This window comes from Jaculus jaculus, chromosome 1 (genome assembly GCF_020740685.1).
Source record: "Jaculus jaculus isolate mJacJac1 chromosome 1, mJacJac1.mat.Y.cur, whole genome shotgun sequence".
Taxonomy (NCBI): domain Eukaryota; kingdom Metazoa; phylum Chordata; class Mammalia; order Rodentia; family Dipodidae; genus Jaculus; species Jaculus jaculus.
The window spans coordinates 231,929,091-231,944,848 of NC_059102.1; the positions used below are offsets into that span (position 1 = coordinate 231,929,091).

The 15,758-nt window shown below is 46.4% G+C and overlaps 1 pseudogene; it reads left to right on the forward strand.

Annotated features, from left to right (window-relative positions):
• The first annotated feature begins 9,046 nt into the window (after positions 1-9,046).
• Positions 9,047-14,700, forward strand: LOC105944523 (annotated as a pseudogene).
• The last annotated feature ends 1,058 nt before the right edge of the window (positions 14,701-15,758 follow it).

The following is a 15,758-nucleotide window of genomic DNA, read 5'->3' on the forward strand; positions in this document are numbered from 1 at the left end:
CAACCTCTCTCAATTCCCTAACGGTAAACCACCCAGCTCACCTAAGCTCCACCCTGCTCACTAAGCTCCACCCAGCTCACCTAAGCTCCACCCCCTCACTAAGCTCCACCCAGCTCACCTAAGCTCCACCTAGCTCACTAAGCTCCACCCAGCTCACTAAGCTCCACCCAGCTCACCTAAGCTCTGCCCTGCTCACTAAGCTCCACCCAGCTCACCTAAGCTCCGCCCAGCTCACCTAAGCTCCACCCCTTCACTAAGCTCCACCCAGCTCACCTAAGCTCTGCCCTGCTCACTAAGCTCCACCCAGCTCACTAAGCTCCACCCAGCCCACCTAACCTCCACCCCTTCACTAAGCTCCACCCAGCTCACCTAAGCTCCACCCTGCTCACTAAGCTCCACCCAGCTCACCTAAGCTCCGCCCAGCTCACCTAAGCTCCACCCCTTCACTAAGCTCCACCCAGCTCACCTAAGCTCTGCCCTGCTCACTAAGCTCCACCCAGCTCACCTAAGCTCCGCCCAGCTCACCTAAGCTCCACCCCTTCACTAAGCTCCACCCAGCTCACCTAAGCTCCGCCCTGCTCACTAAGCTCCACCCAGCTCACTAAGCTCCACCCAGCTCACCTAAGCTCCGCCCTGCTCACTAAGCTCCACCCAGCTCACATAAGCTCCACCCCCTCACTAAGCTCCACGCAGCTCACCTAAGCTCCACTCAGCTCACCTAAGTTCTAGGACGCCTTTTACTTTGGCAAAGAGGTTTAGCTTGCCTTAATTTCAGTTAACTGCAGTCAGCAGAAAGTGCTAGATGGAAGATTCCGGAAATAAGACAATTCAGAAGTCGTGTTAGCCCCATTCTGAAGAGTGGGATGAAAACTCAGTGCCATCCTGGCTCCTGCGCACCAGGCTGTGATTCATGCATGCGCTTGGCCAAGCTCCCTGGGTGCCACTGCCTGTCAGTGTCTGAGTAACTGGCTCCATCATCACACTTGCTGTCACAGAACCACAGTGCTGTTCAAGTGACCCTTATTTTACTTCATCGTGGCCCAAAATGCAAGTGTGGTGACGCTGGCAATTGTAATATAGCGTACTGTTAGAATTGTTCCATTTTTAAATTATGTGTGGTGGTTATTCTCTTACTGTGCCTAGCCCATACATATTTAGCTCTATCATATGTCAGTAGAGGGGAAAACAGCATTACAGAGTTCAGTGCGGTGTTTCGTTTCAATCCATCACTAGGAATCTTGCAACCCAAGAGAAAGGACCGCTCCATTTCACGTCGGCCAGAGCTCCTTCTGCTTATCCTGGCCAATTCCTCCCCCTGCTGGCTGTTTCTGGATTCTACACTTGTTGCAGATAGAATTCCCTAACCTGCTATTTCTCTCCCAGCTCTGAAGGGAGATGGAAATGGAGCAGGCCTGGACAAGTTTAGTAAGAAAATGGGTGCTTCCAGGAAGTCCTCTCGCCGGGGGAGCGGGCTGGACCAGCTCAGGTTTTCTTTACACGTGTCTAGAGTATCGCGCTTCATTTGCCTCCCTCCCTTTCTCCATGCATGCAAATCACTGCTAATAATATCACTTGACATTTATAGTGCCCTTTGCTTGATTTTCACAACAGCCCCAGGGCATCTCCCAAAGCCAGCCTAGACTCCCTTTCACACTCTTTCAAAAAGATTCAGGGTATCCAGCTTTTCTCCATCTTCATACAAGGCAGGCAATATTTTGTTACTACATAAAGTACCAGAGACCGATCTTCATAGGGACAAATTCTGTAGCCAAACGATGGAGAGGGGCCAAGAGAGTCCTTCACAGCCGAATCTATGAGCTCCTGCCCTAGACAGAGTCTGAGCTCATCCAAGGGCAGGGAACAGAGGTCCAGCTGAGTGAGCCCATTGTGGGAAGAGGAGCCATTGACAGCTGTGGGAAGGAGGGAAGTGGATTACAGGAATGGTGAAAGTCATGCCTTTTGAGTGAGGATCCAAACAGCAGATGGGTTCTGGCCATGGAGGTCAGCAGAGCAGCTACACGGGTAGGGGCCTGGCAGGGAGGACCCGCCGAGCAACAGTCAGAAAACCTAGAGTCCCTGTGCAAGCATGCTTAGGACTTCAGTCAGAAGAGATAGAAAGGGAGAAAAAGGAAAAGTATGGCTTTTTTTTTGAATTAGAAAAATGGGCAGGCTCAGCAGTGGCGCTCTGCAAGCAACTGCATTGAGGGAGCAGCTTCTGTGGGTTTAATTATCTCATTAAGAGGATAAATATTCCTCCCACCTCCTTAATAGGTGAGGGGTGGTCTCTTGGGTGGGTGATAGGGTGATCAACAGCCATGGCTGAATTAACTCTTAAGGGACAAGACCATAATCTTATGTTTTTGGGTAGTTTAAAATGCCATGTCTCCATCCAAAGCCAGTGGTATTACTCAATTTGGGTTTGTTTTGTTTTGGTTTGGTTTGGGTTTGGGTTTGGGTTTGGGTTTTGGTTTTTGGAGGCAGGGTCTCACTCTAGCCCAGGCTGACCTGGAATTCACTATGTACCCTCAGGGTGGCCTCGAACTATGGTGATCCTCCTACCTCTGCCTCCCAAGTGCTGGGCTTAAAGTTGTGTGGCACCACACCTGGCTGTTTGCTTATTTTTCAAGGTAGGGTCTCATGGTAGCCCAGGCTGACCTGGAATGCACTATGTAGTCTCAAGATGGCCTTGAACTCACAGCATTCCTCCTACCTCTGCCTCCCCAGTGCTGGGATTAAAGTGTGTGCACTACCATGCCCAGCTTAAATTCATTTCTTTTGACTAGGAGGAAGTAGCTTTCTTCAACACATCTCTGATAACATCACCCTCCTCCCTTTACCAGGAAAGGGGAAGTAATGTACACAGCTTATCAGGAGGGAAAGAGTCCCTTCCAAGTCCTAAGGCCTGTATAACTACCTCACTGGCAGGAAGATACTCTAGAGACACTTGCACCCTTCCCTTTGACTATCAGACTACTGAAACAATGGATCCCAAGTAATTGGAATTTCACCTGGAATCTCAAGATGGGTTGCAATGGCAGAAGCCAGGTGTCAGCCACAAGAGGAACTTGCCTCAGAGAAAGATTTGACAGCATTGTCAGGGAGGCTGGAGTTGAGGCTTGAGATGGGTAGGCATGTATCTTACCTGGGACTCCTTAGCTAAGTATATAGCTTGCCTTCTATTTAAATCTGAACCTCATGTCAGCACCCCAAGACAGGTGCAGTGGTTTGAATCAGATGTCTCCCATAAGCTCATATGTTTGGGGTGTTTGATGCCCCAACCTATGGCAATTTGGGAGATGGAGCTTTGTTGGAGGAGGCATGTTCCTTGGGGTGGTCTTAGGGGTGTTATCGCTAGTTTCCCCTCACTCTGCTCTGCTCACGCACTTGCTGTTGTCTTCTACCCCTGTGGCAGAGGTGATGTCCACCCCTGCTCGTGTCATGCCTTCCCCTGCCATCACGAAGCTTCCCCTTGAGACTCTAAGCCAAAATGAACCCTTTGCTCCCACCAGCTGCTTTTGACCTGGTGTTTTGTCCCAACAAGGAGAAGGTAACTGCAACAAACTAGGGAGGTCACTGGACCTCTTGGTTCTTCCCAATGTGTCCACATTGGCTATATCTCCTTTTTTTTTTTTTTAAATTTATTTATTTGAGAGCGACAGACACAGAGAGAAAGACAGATAGAGGGAGAGAGAGAGAATGGGCGCGCCAGGGCTTCCAGCCTCTGCAAACGAACTCCAGACGCGTGCGCCCCCTTGTGCATCTGGCTAACGTGGGACCTGGGGAACCGAGCCTCGAACCGGGGTCCTTAGGCTTCACAGGCAAGCGCTTAACCGCTAAGCCATCTCTCCAGCCCGCTATATCTTTTTACACTTTTCACTATCACTTGTTTGTTTCACTGGCTTACTGAGAACAGGTGGCAAAGGGAGCGCTGTTAGGACTCAGGCTCTGACCCTAAGAACTCCAGCAACACGGGCATACCATGCTTGTCTTTGCAACGGAGTGACGCCATGTCCCCAGCCCTTGCTGTGCGCTTGTCCCTCCTCTCTTTCCCTCCTCTATTTTAGACTCAGATTGTAAGCCAGCCTGATCAAAGCCAGCGGTGGGGCTTCCAGCAAGGCACCAATTCCGTCTGCATCTTGGACTGCCTGTACAAAATCAAAGAGCTGAATTTCTTAACCTTTTTCTATGTCACGGGCCTCTGGCACTCCAATATATTCTCAGAATAATTTCAAATGCTCAAAATAATATCTGTAGAACTGCAAAGAGGATGGATTCTAACTGAAATATGGTTTGGAAAAAAAACAGAGCTGGATATTGCAAAATATAGCCTGCTGTACTGATGCACTAGGTAATATGATCTGGCAGTAGATCCATTAACTCCCCAAATTCCAACGCATTAGTACGTGTGATATTTTGTCATATCTGAAACAACTAAGTAGGGCTAGAAAATATCTATTGGTGACACCATTGATAGGAGAAACACTCATATGATGTAGTTTATTGCCCCAGTTATAAAGAGGGAAATGTGAAATTTCAGATAGTAAAAAATAAAGACATATTTTTTCCCATCCAAACTCATGTCTCCCTGGGTCTAGCCAACAGGCCTCTAGACCCCAGGCTGATTTCTGCATTGGTACTCTGCAAGGGTTCTGATTCTGACATGGTTGGAGTCTGCAGAATTATCTGAATGAGACAAAGGGTAGAATGGGGACAGATAGGAAAATGGAGTGGGATTTTATAATAAAGAGTTGACACTAGAGTGCTTTTGTCTAGAGAACTACCTGGGAGGCATTGTGCCCCCTTATCGATAACCCCAGCTACTCGCGAGGTTAGGCAAGAAGATTTCAGGTTCGAGGACGGCCTAGACTATAGTATAAAATTTTAAGGCCAGCCTGGAATATAGAGTGAGACCAAGTCTCAAAAAACAAAATCTGTAGTTCTGGAGCAATGGCTCATTAGTTGAAAGCACTTGCTTGCAAATCTGCCAGCCTGAGTTTAATTTCCCAGCACCCACATAAAACCAGATGCAAAGTGATGCTAGGGTCTATGATTCCAAGATATCTGTAACAGTGGGAGGCAGAGCCAAGAGAATCCAGAAGCAACATGGGCCAGTTAGACTGGCACACACCAAGCAGAAAAACAAAAACACACAACAAAAGAGGGAGAGAGACCCTACCTCAAGCAAAGTGGAAGGAGAGGACAAACACCTCACACCTCCACACATATTCTGGCAAGCATACACACACACACACACACACATACACACACACTTTTAAAAAATCATTAAGTGCTGCTGATTTTGAGAATTATCCTAGGAACAGAGGCTGCTGCCAGAGGTGGGGACAGAGCAGTGGGTGGAACTCTGTGGCTCAGTGGCATCACTTCTCTTTCCTGCCCTCACCCCCACTTCCCCCCCCATTCAGGGGTCACCCCTTTCCATATTCTCAGTGGATCCCTCCCTAGTTTTGAGCCTTCCTGCATTTGGGGGAAGAAGCTGCCATCTGCTGGCCAATTCAAGGAAAAGACAGCAGCTACAGCTAGCTGGGAAGAACACTGGAACCGGTGACAGCTACTTGGGGAAGGCTTTCTGTTTCTACAACAGGCCATTGTCCCACAGTGACTCTGGAAGGGGCATGGCCAGGTGAGTAGAACAATTTTCAACTGGAAATTCTGGCCTGCAGAGTTAGGATGGGATGACACTGGTGGACCCCCAGGTACTGTTCAGGGCCCTGAAAAAAAAAAAAAGAAAAGAAGAGAGAGAAGGGACTGGGGGCAACAGACACAAAATAATAGGTCAAAAGGCTACTTAAGAAGGAAAAGACATTTACAACCAGGAAATGAGCCAGATTTTAAAAAAAAAAAGCAGGTGACATCATAATTCTAGAAAGTAACAGAAGGGAATGGATATGTGTCCCCATCTCCAAGGAAAATGGCATTCTCCTGTGTCTGGTTCTGGGATCACATCACTCCTGTGTAGTTCATATTTGCTGGCTGTATGCCAGGCTGACCTCTAACTCACTATGTGGTTTGGACTGGCAATTCCCTTTGCCTTGAATATTCTTCCATGCTCTGTCCTCCTTGGTTGAGCAAATGTTTCTTCAATGCAGGTCTCAGGAATCTTCCATGACTCTTCTACCTGGAAGCCTGCTCTGGCTAACACTTCTCCCAACTCTGGCTAACCCTTTTCTCTGCTCAGGCTAATCCTTCATCTCGCTACTCTGGTTAACCAATCACCCTACTCTGGCTAACCCATCTCTCTAATCTGGCTAACCCATCTCCCTGCTCTGGCTAACCACTCACCCTGATCTTGCTAACTTTCACCCTGCTCTGGCTAACCCTCCATCTCCCTGCTCTGGCTAACCCTCCATCTCCCTGCTCTGGCTAACCCTCCATCTCCCTGCTCTGGCTAACCCTCCATCTCCCTGCTCTGGCTAACCCTACATCTCCCTGCTCTGGCTAAGCCTTCTCTTACCTTTTATCACTGCTCTGGAACAGTCTGCTTTGTCTCACAAGATTCCAAATTCTACAAGACTAGGGATGTTAGTGTTTCCCAAGGGTAAGAACAGTAGGAAATATTGGTTTGCTAATTTAGTTTCTTTTTTTTATTTTGGGAAATTCAGAAACCCTAAGCCAAAAACAAATAAAAGTACTTTCTCCTACAATTATACCTGCCTGAAAGTTGAAAATCATTTCCTTTTCTTTTCAGCATCTCTAAACACTTTGAAGGACCTGCTTCCATTCATGCCCATTCCTTCTTAGCATATCCCAATTTTGTTTTGTAGAAACAGCCCCTTCATTCTCAGTTCACGTGATTCAGTGAAGCTGATCTCAGGCCCAGGGATGGGGATGTGACGAGTCTAGAAAATCCTTGTCTTTAAATTTTTTTTATTTATTTGAGGGAGAGAGAGAGAGAAAATGGGCAGGGCAGAACCTCTAGCCACTGCAAACGAACTGCAGTTGCATGCGCCACTTTGTGCATCTGACTTTGTGTCCTGGAGAATTGAACCTGGGTCCTTAGGCTTCACAGGCAGATGCCTTAACTGCTAAGTCATCTCTCTAGCCCTCAGTAGGTAAGTTTTAAGTCAACAGGCTTTTAACTGTTTGATGCCTTCTAGGAAAAGATTCCTTCACTTGGTTCTAGACACTCCCATTTCAGCTTTAAAAGTGGAATATTAGGGCACCAGATTGTCCAAGATCCAGCTGTCATGTCTTACCACAAAAATGTACCCTGTGAAATGAGGGAGCTCTTTGTTGCTGTTTTCTTATATTTTATTTTTATTTATTTGAGAGAAAGAGAGAGATACAGAAATAGGCAGAGAGAGAGAGAATGGGCACGCCAGGGCCTCCAGCCACTGCAAATGAACTTCAGATGCATGCGCCCCCTTGTGCATCTGGCTTACATGGGTCCTTTGGCTTTGCAAGCAAGTGCCTTAACTGCTAAACCATCCCTCCAGACCCAGCTCTTTGGGTTTTTGCAGAAAGAGCAAACAGCATGGTGCCCACTGTGACATCCCCCATGTCACACATCATTTGTGACTTTTCATGGCCATTCAGTAGTGGTAGCCTCACTGTGAAACTGTGAAGAAGGGATGGTTTGAGCAATACAGAACATTGATCTCTTTCCTTTGATCTCACAGTTTGTCCAAACATTTTTCACATCCTTCATATTTAACCATGCTATGTGGGTATGCACATGTATGTAAATATCTATGTGCATATATATATATAATATACATATGGAAATAGTGTACCCATGCACATGTGTATGTGCATGAGCTTCTCCCTCACAAAGAAATGATCACCAAGTACACTATTTCTGCATAAATGTGTCATATACGTGGAGATCTGGGGGCAGTACTGAGTGTCGGTCCTCACTCTCCACCTTGTTTGAGACAGGCTTTCTTGTTGCTCACTGCTGAATACACCATGGCTAGCTGGCTTCCAAGGGGCCACCTTTCTCCATCTCCCATCTCACCATGGCCTTGCTGGGATGAAAGGCACCAGCTATTGTGTCCAGCTTTGCATGGGTCCTGAGGTTGTGGACCCAGATCCTTGAGCTTCTGCAGCAAGAGCTTGACACAGTGAGCCATCCCCCAGTCTGCATGAAGTCTTTTGAGAACTTTGAGAACTGTAACACAAGGACAACACTTTGGCAAATCTTTTAACTCTATTCTCTAGTGCTTTTGTTCCTGGACAGTGATAGCTCACTGTCATCCCAGGGCCTCTATATGTGTGAGCTCCTGTGCCTGGGATGTTCTCTAATGATCATTCTCTGAAAAGAAAAAGAAAAGATCTTCCTTTGGCTGACCCCTCAGTACTTTTTTCTCAGTGGCCACACTGTCAAAACCTTGTCCACTACCCTGTCAAAAAGAACTGTTCCCATGATGAGGTCTTGGTCTCGTTGCTGTCTTTCCAGAGCTCATGACCATCTAAAGGTATGTCTGGCATTTGTTTGCTTGTAGTATTTCTCTTTCTCATTGAATGTTAACCTGAGCTGAGGAGATTGCTCAGTGGTTAAAGGTACTTGCTCTAATAATAGCCTGAGAAGAGCCACGGCTTTGCCATGCCCACGTAGAATAGTGCCTGGCATACTCTTGGTGTCTGAGTGTCATCAACCTTGGTCATGTCATCTCCAGGAGACTATTTAATCCAAGGCTACTATGATCCAAAGTAGCAACCCCTGGGATACTCCATGAGGAGAGTCCCCAAAAGAATGGCTCCCCTGTTGAAGTTGCAGGCTGACCAAGAACTGGACCAGTCTTGGTCCAGAATGTCCTGTCCTAGAATTCCAGCTCCATTCATCGGTACAAGTCACAGGGGGCTGGGTTGGATCTGCTATATTGATACAGAGTAGGATGACGGATTGGCTCAGCAGTGAGGAAGGTACCTCAAAAATTAGGAATTTTGGCAGAGCCGAGAATGGGAACCGAGGGGAGCGTCTGAACACCAATATCCTCTCCGCGTGCTCTCTCTCTCTCCACCTCGCTCTTGCCACCTGCCCACCTTCCTTCCCGTCAGACAGCGGCTGCCCAGAACGCCTTCCACCATGTCCACCTCAGCAAGTTCCAACTTGAACAAAGGCATCAAACAGATGTACATGGCCCTGCCTCAGGGCAAGAAAGTCCAAGCCATGTACGTCTGGATGGATGGTACTGGAGAAGGGCTGCGCTGCAAGACCCGCACCCTGGACTGTGAGCACAAGTGTGTTGCCAGAATGGAATTTTGATGGCTCCAGCACTTTCCAATCTGAAGGCTCCAACAGTGACACATACCTCCTCCCAGTTGCCATGTTTCGTGACCCTTTCCGCAAGGATCCCAACAAGCTGGTGTTCTGTGAAGTTTTCGAATATAATCGGAAGCCTGCCAAGACCAACTTAAGGCACACCTGTAAGCAGATCATGGACACGGTCAGCAGCCAGCACCCCTGGTTTGGAATGGAGCAGGAATACACTCTCATGGGGACGGATGGGCACCCCTTTGGTTGGCCTTCCAATGGCTTCCCTGGGCCCCAAGGCCCGTATTACTGTGGCGTGGGAGCCAACAAAGCCTACAGCAGAGACATCATGGAGGCTCACTACCGGGCCTGCTTGTATGCTGGAGTCAAGATCTCAGGAACAAATTCTGAGGTCATGCCTGCCCAGTGGGAATTCCAGATTGGACCCTGCGAAGGAATCCGCATGGGAGATCACCTGTGGGGGGCCCGCTTGATCTTACATCGTGTATGTGAAGACTTGGGTGGGATAGCAACCTTCGGTCCTGAGCCCATCCCTGGGAACTGTCACAGCACGGGTTGCCATACCGACTTCAGCACGAAGGCCATGTGGGAGGAGAGTGGCCTGAAGTACATTGAGGAGGCCATTGAGAGCCGCCCCAGTACCGTGTGGGTGCCCATGATCCCAAGGGGGTTGGTTAGTTTACCTCTTGTGTTTCTCTTGCTTGGAGCCACACACACCCTTCACAAACAGCAGCTCAGTGCCAACAGATGGCTTGTCCTACCTTAAGAGAAGAAAAGTTCTTTACTGCTTGGTCCTCCATTTATAACACAAAGCAAAGTAGTATTTTTATATTTAAATGTAAAAACAAAAAAATTACATAAGGGTTGTGGATATGTGTGATTTTCTAAAGAAAACAAACATCCGGGTCACTGGGTGCCAAATGTAAATTATTTGGTTCAAGGGTCCCCTTTGTAAGTAAAGGAAGTAGCAGTGGAGAACATAGTACTAGAAAAATTGGTTATTTGGCACTGTTCCTCATTTTACCAGGATTTCCCTGCCCATTTTTTGCAGGTGATAGGTACACATTACTTGCAGTCTTTGAGCCCCGTGTCTAACTCTAGAAGACACACACGCACTTGTCCACACGTGGGTTTAGAAGTATGAGTTGGCTGGTCAACTTTTGTTACTGACAATGGGGTGTCGGAGTTATTTTTTGGTGGGATTTAGCATGTCACTAAAGCAGGCCTTTTGATATATTAAACTTTTTAAAGCAAAACAAGTTTTAGATTTTAATCAGATTTGTAGGGTTTCTAAGTCTAGTTTCACAGAATTGCCTGTTTACTTCAACTGTCTTTCCACTTGCTTCTTGGCGGAGCTGGGGACAGACCTGGAGTTAAAACACTTGTAATTTTGTATCCTAGTGTCTTGTTCTCCCAGCAAAATGTTCTTGTTTGTTAAAATTCCTAGGGAGTAGTCTTTCCTATCATAATAAACACGCCCCGCCCCATAAAAAAAAAAGAAAGAAAATTAGGAGTTTTGTCTTTTGTCCTTGTCTTGAGAATGTCACAGTTAAAATGAATGTTCGGGTTAGAACAGGAAATTCAAAACACTGAGAAAGAAAGAAGAGCAGGGGCTTGGGGTGTTTGCAGTTGGGTCTGAGAAAGTCAAGCTGACCAGGTGAGAGGGAGAGTGAAAGGCTCTGGAAAAAACAACAAAGCCAATTTTGGCAGGCCCTCAGCCAGTTCCTATGAAGCTTCTGTTTTGCTTCTCTCTTGCAAAGTTTGCAGGTGGGTACTGAACCCCCCACCCCTTCTAGATCCAGAGAAAAAGAGAAATGTAGTTCCTTAACTGAGAAGACACCACATACACACCATGTGGGGATTGAGTGTTGGGCCAGAGCATCACTTCTCTTTATCTCAGTCCAGTCACAAAACCAACTTATTTCTCTAGCAGAAGCCATATAAACCCCAAGACAAAGAAACTCATCAGAGACCCACTTTCCTGGACCCTCTCTGTTACAGAGAGCTTTTTACTTTCATGTCTTTCACTTTTATGGGCAACTTCTCTTTGGATCCCATTTCATATGGAATTTCTCCCCGTGTGAAAGCTCTTCTCTGTATTTCTTGTATACAATAAAGTTTTTTTTTCTTCCTCTCTATAATTTGTTTCTAAATGTGTTTTTATCTCTGTAATACAGTTTCTCCTTTAAAACTCATCCTTCTTGTCTGTGAGATTCATTCCTGAATTTGTGAGACAAGGAACCTGGAGCCGCTGACTTGGTGCAGCTTTGGTGACCATTGAGAGTCTGGCTCCCTAGTTCCTGAGTTAAGCCCACCTAAGAGCCGAGGTGAGACTCCATCACCCTCAAAGAGAGCTGGTTCAACATGAGAGGAAGAGAAGTGGTCAAAGGCCACACCAACTTTTCAGGGCCTGTTTGTATGCAGCTACATTATTGTGCTTAGGGAACCTGGGGAACCACCACAGTGGTATTTTCTTCTGCAGACAGGTTTTGTTTGGAAACCATCTCCTCTCCAGCATTCAAGCCATTTAATCCAGGTGAGGCTCTTCCATCCACCATAAGGATGGAGCAAGTGACTCAAGTATGAGCCAATCAGCTTATGGTAATTCCTGGACACAGGTGGGAAAGTAACCAATTGGAACCCACCTAAGTAGTTCTTCACAACCACAGGAAAATGAGGTTTTACCTCTTTGGGCTGAAGGAGAGGAGCTGTAACCATCTTGCCTCAGGAACTGGACATGGGGCACCCCTAGGGATCCATATGGAGCTTGAGGAAAAAAGCTGAAGAAAAAATTAGATTTTGAATTCAGCCTTGGCGTCCCTAGATCATAAGTCAATAGAGGCATCTTTTTGCTTAAGCCGTGTGTGTGTGTGTGTGTGTGTGTGTGTGTGTGTGTGTGTTGTAACTATCAGTATGATCTATGTCCAAAACATTTTCATCATCCCTAACAAATACTCTACATTCAGTAAACCACCTCTTTTCCTTCACTAAAAACTTTTACCCTACTTTCCCTTTATATGAACTTACCTACTTGGGGCCACTAATATAAATGGAATCCTAGTTTTCCCTCTCTGTCTGGCTTGTTTCACTTAGCATAGTGTTTTCCAGGTCCAACCATGATGTGATATATATCATAAGTTCAACTCTGTTTTCAACTCTTGGAAGCATATGAATAGACGTGCAGTTGCTGGGTTATATGCCAATTCTGTGTTTAATGCTGTGAGGATTTACCAAGTTGTTTCCACGGTGGCTGTGTGATTCTGCATCTCCACTGGTTACAGGCAGGGGTTCCATATTCTCTGGGTATTCATCAATAGTTAGCTTTTTCCTGTATTTCTTAATATAGCCTTCCTTGTAAGTATGAAATGATTGTTGTAGTCAGCTTTTCTATCTCTTGCAGTGAGAATAATCCTAACTGGCCATCCAGTGCACGAACTGTTCATTCTCCTGCAAAGACTTTCTCCATTTTACTACCAGACAAGCTCCTACTTATTCCCTTATTCAAACAGCCCCACCTGAAGTCACTTTAGCAGACTGAGTCATCCCACTCTGACTCCCTAAGCACTTTACTCATGTAGCTAATCTAACAACTGACACTTAGCACTGTAATTCATCAGGTCTTACACCTGTTCAAAACCTTTCTCCATCACTATGCTGTGAGTTCCAGGGAAAGCAGAAGAAATTTCTTTCTTTCTTTTTTTTTTTTTTTTTTTTTTTTTTTTTTTTTGGTTTTTCGAGGTAGGGTCTCACTCTAGCCCAGGCTGACCTGGAATTCACTATGTAGTCTCAGGGTGGCCTCTAACTCTCAGTGATCCTCCTACCTCTGTCTCCCAAGTGCTGGGATTAAAGTTGTGCACCACCACGCCCAGCCAGAGGAAATGTTTTTGGTGACTTTCCCATGCTGAGGATTGAACCTAAGGCTTCACACATGCAAGGCAAGTGCTATACCACTGAACTACATCCTCAGCTCTCTCTTTGCTTTTTATTTTGAAACAGGTTCTCAGTTGCCTTCATCTTTCTATCCTTTTTGCCTCAGCCTCCTAAGTAGCAAGGGCTACAGGTCTGTGCTGTCACACCTGAAAATGTGCTTTCATCAGAGTGTCCCCAGTCCCTTGCACAGTGTCTAGACCTGGTAGAAGCTCAGAAAAGGCAAGCTAAATGGTTAGAGTGAGGAAAAACGGAGCTCAGGGGGTTAATTTATCCTCTTGCCTCTCAGAATGCCCCTAGACATCACTGATGTGGGAACTGAACGGCTTTGAAGGTGCCATTCTTCCCTAATTTCACTGGATGTGAGAAGTGAACGGTCTTCAAAGTGCTGATCTTCCCTTGTCCCCATGTCTTTGCCTCCCTTCACAGGCAACTGCACCGTCAAGAAGCTGCGTTCATTTGGGTAAAGTTCAGTCCCTGTACCAACCTCCAAGGAAGCAGAAATCACAATGACACTGAGAAGTCCTATGTCATCTGTCCCCCTAGCTGTCTTGCCTGGGCTCCTTTTCCTTCCCCTGACCTGAATGAACCCATGCAGAGCTTTCTACCATACCCCAGTGTCCAACCAGAGGGAAGAGAGAAGAGAATAAGTCACAGGAGGACACCAAAGAACACTGTGGTCATATTGCAGATGCTCTCTGAATACTGACCAATATAATGGTTGTTGTGGGGTTTTTTTTCTAAGTAGGGTCTTGCTCCAGCCCAGAATGACTTTGAACTCAATGGCAATCCTCCTACCCCTACCTCCTGAGCACTGAGATTAAAGGCTTGCACCACCACACCCAGCTATAATGCGTTTTTAAAAATAAAACTTTACCTTGATTTTGTTCAAGATATTGTGGTTTTCAAAGTACTCGTGTGTATCAGGGTTGTGTTCAATCCTCAAAAACACCTCAGTGAGGTGAACCAGGTTGGCCTGGGTGGCCCAGCATGCCAAAGAATGATGAGAGGTCCAGCTGCTACATGATGTCTCCATACCATGCCTTTAGCCTTGAACTTGCCTGATGATTGCCAAAACAAGATCAGATCTGCTTCATTCACAGATGCTCCAGGCTAATGCTGAAGATGCCCACACCACTGGTGAGGATCCAGCCTGGCCCAGGCCCCATCACCCAGAAAGGCCACACCCAAGTAGGACTCACCTATTGGGCAAGAAAGCAGGATGACCCTTATTTCCTCAGACTTTACCAGGGGAAGCTCAAGACCCCTGTTCTTCGCATCTAAACCACACTCTTCTGTGGCTCTTGGCAGTAACATTGAGCGGTAAGAAGGCTGTCTAAGTCTCTGCTGCAGATGCTATCCAGAGCCATGAGCACCCTTCTTATAGCACAGACCAGCAGCAAGTAGCCAGCTTGATGCCACTGGAAATGATGCATGTGAAGTCTGTATATCAGCTGATGATACTGGACTGCAACTTCCTCCTGCTGCAGCCACCCAAGGGACCACTCATGCCTTCCATGTATAAGGAAGCCTTATAAACATGTATTGTTCATAAAGAAAGAAAAGGAAATCAACCACTTACCTGGCAGGGGAGATAACATGATCAAGAAAGGAAATCAATAGTTATATCAACCTCTGCCTATCCCTTGTGGAATGCTGGCTTCCAGCTGCTGGTGTCTGAACAACTCCAGCAAAGCCTGCACATGGCCAAGCCACCAGCTGTGGGGTCAAATGGATGAACAGCTTTTAACTCCATTCTGACTTGAAATATGCATCATTTGACCCCAGAAGATTGAATAAACCCACATAGCTAGCCATCTTGTTACTAACACTTTTTCCTTTTTAAAGATTTTTATTGACAACTTCTATACTTACAGAAAATAAACCATCATATTTCCCTCCCCTACTCCATTTTCCCCTTCACAACTCCACTCTCCATCATATCCACTCCCTCTCTCCATTTGTCTTTTATTGTGATATCACCATCTTTTTCTCCTATTATGAGGCTCTTGTGAAGGCATTGCGATGCACTACAAGGTCATGGATATCGAGGCCAATTTCTGTCTGGGCAGTTGCATAGTAAAGAGTGATGTCCTTCCTTTGGCTCTTACATTCCTTCTCCCACCTCTTCCTCAATGGACCCTGAGCTTTGGAGGGTGTGATAGAGATATTTCAGTGCTGAATACTCCTCCATCCCTTCTTCTCAGCATTATGTTGCCTTTTGGGTCATCCCAGTGGTCACCACCATCTGAAGAGAGAAGCTTCTCTAACCAAAAGTAAGAGTAGCATTAATACATTAATATGAATATTAAGTATAGTGCTTTCAGGGCAGTTTGGTGAGAATAATATATGCATTTAGCCAGACAAGAGCAGGTTTTGTACCCCTAATGCTCGTGACTGCCCCTGCTATAGGCTTTTGATTAGGTTTTCAGTAGTAGGCACGTATTCCCTCCCATAGAGTGGGCCTTCAGTCCAATTAGAGAGCAGTTGGCTTCCCCCAGAGCAGACAGGCCACTGTCACACCTGCTCAGTCATTTGGTCTGTCTCGCCACACTTGAGGCTTTCAGTGTCCACTGTTTTCACTGCTGATGACTTC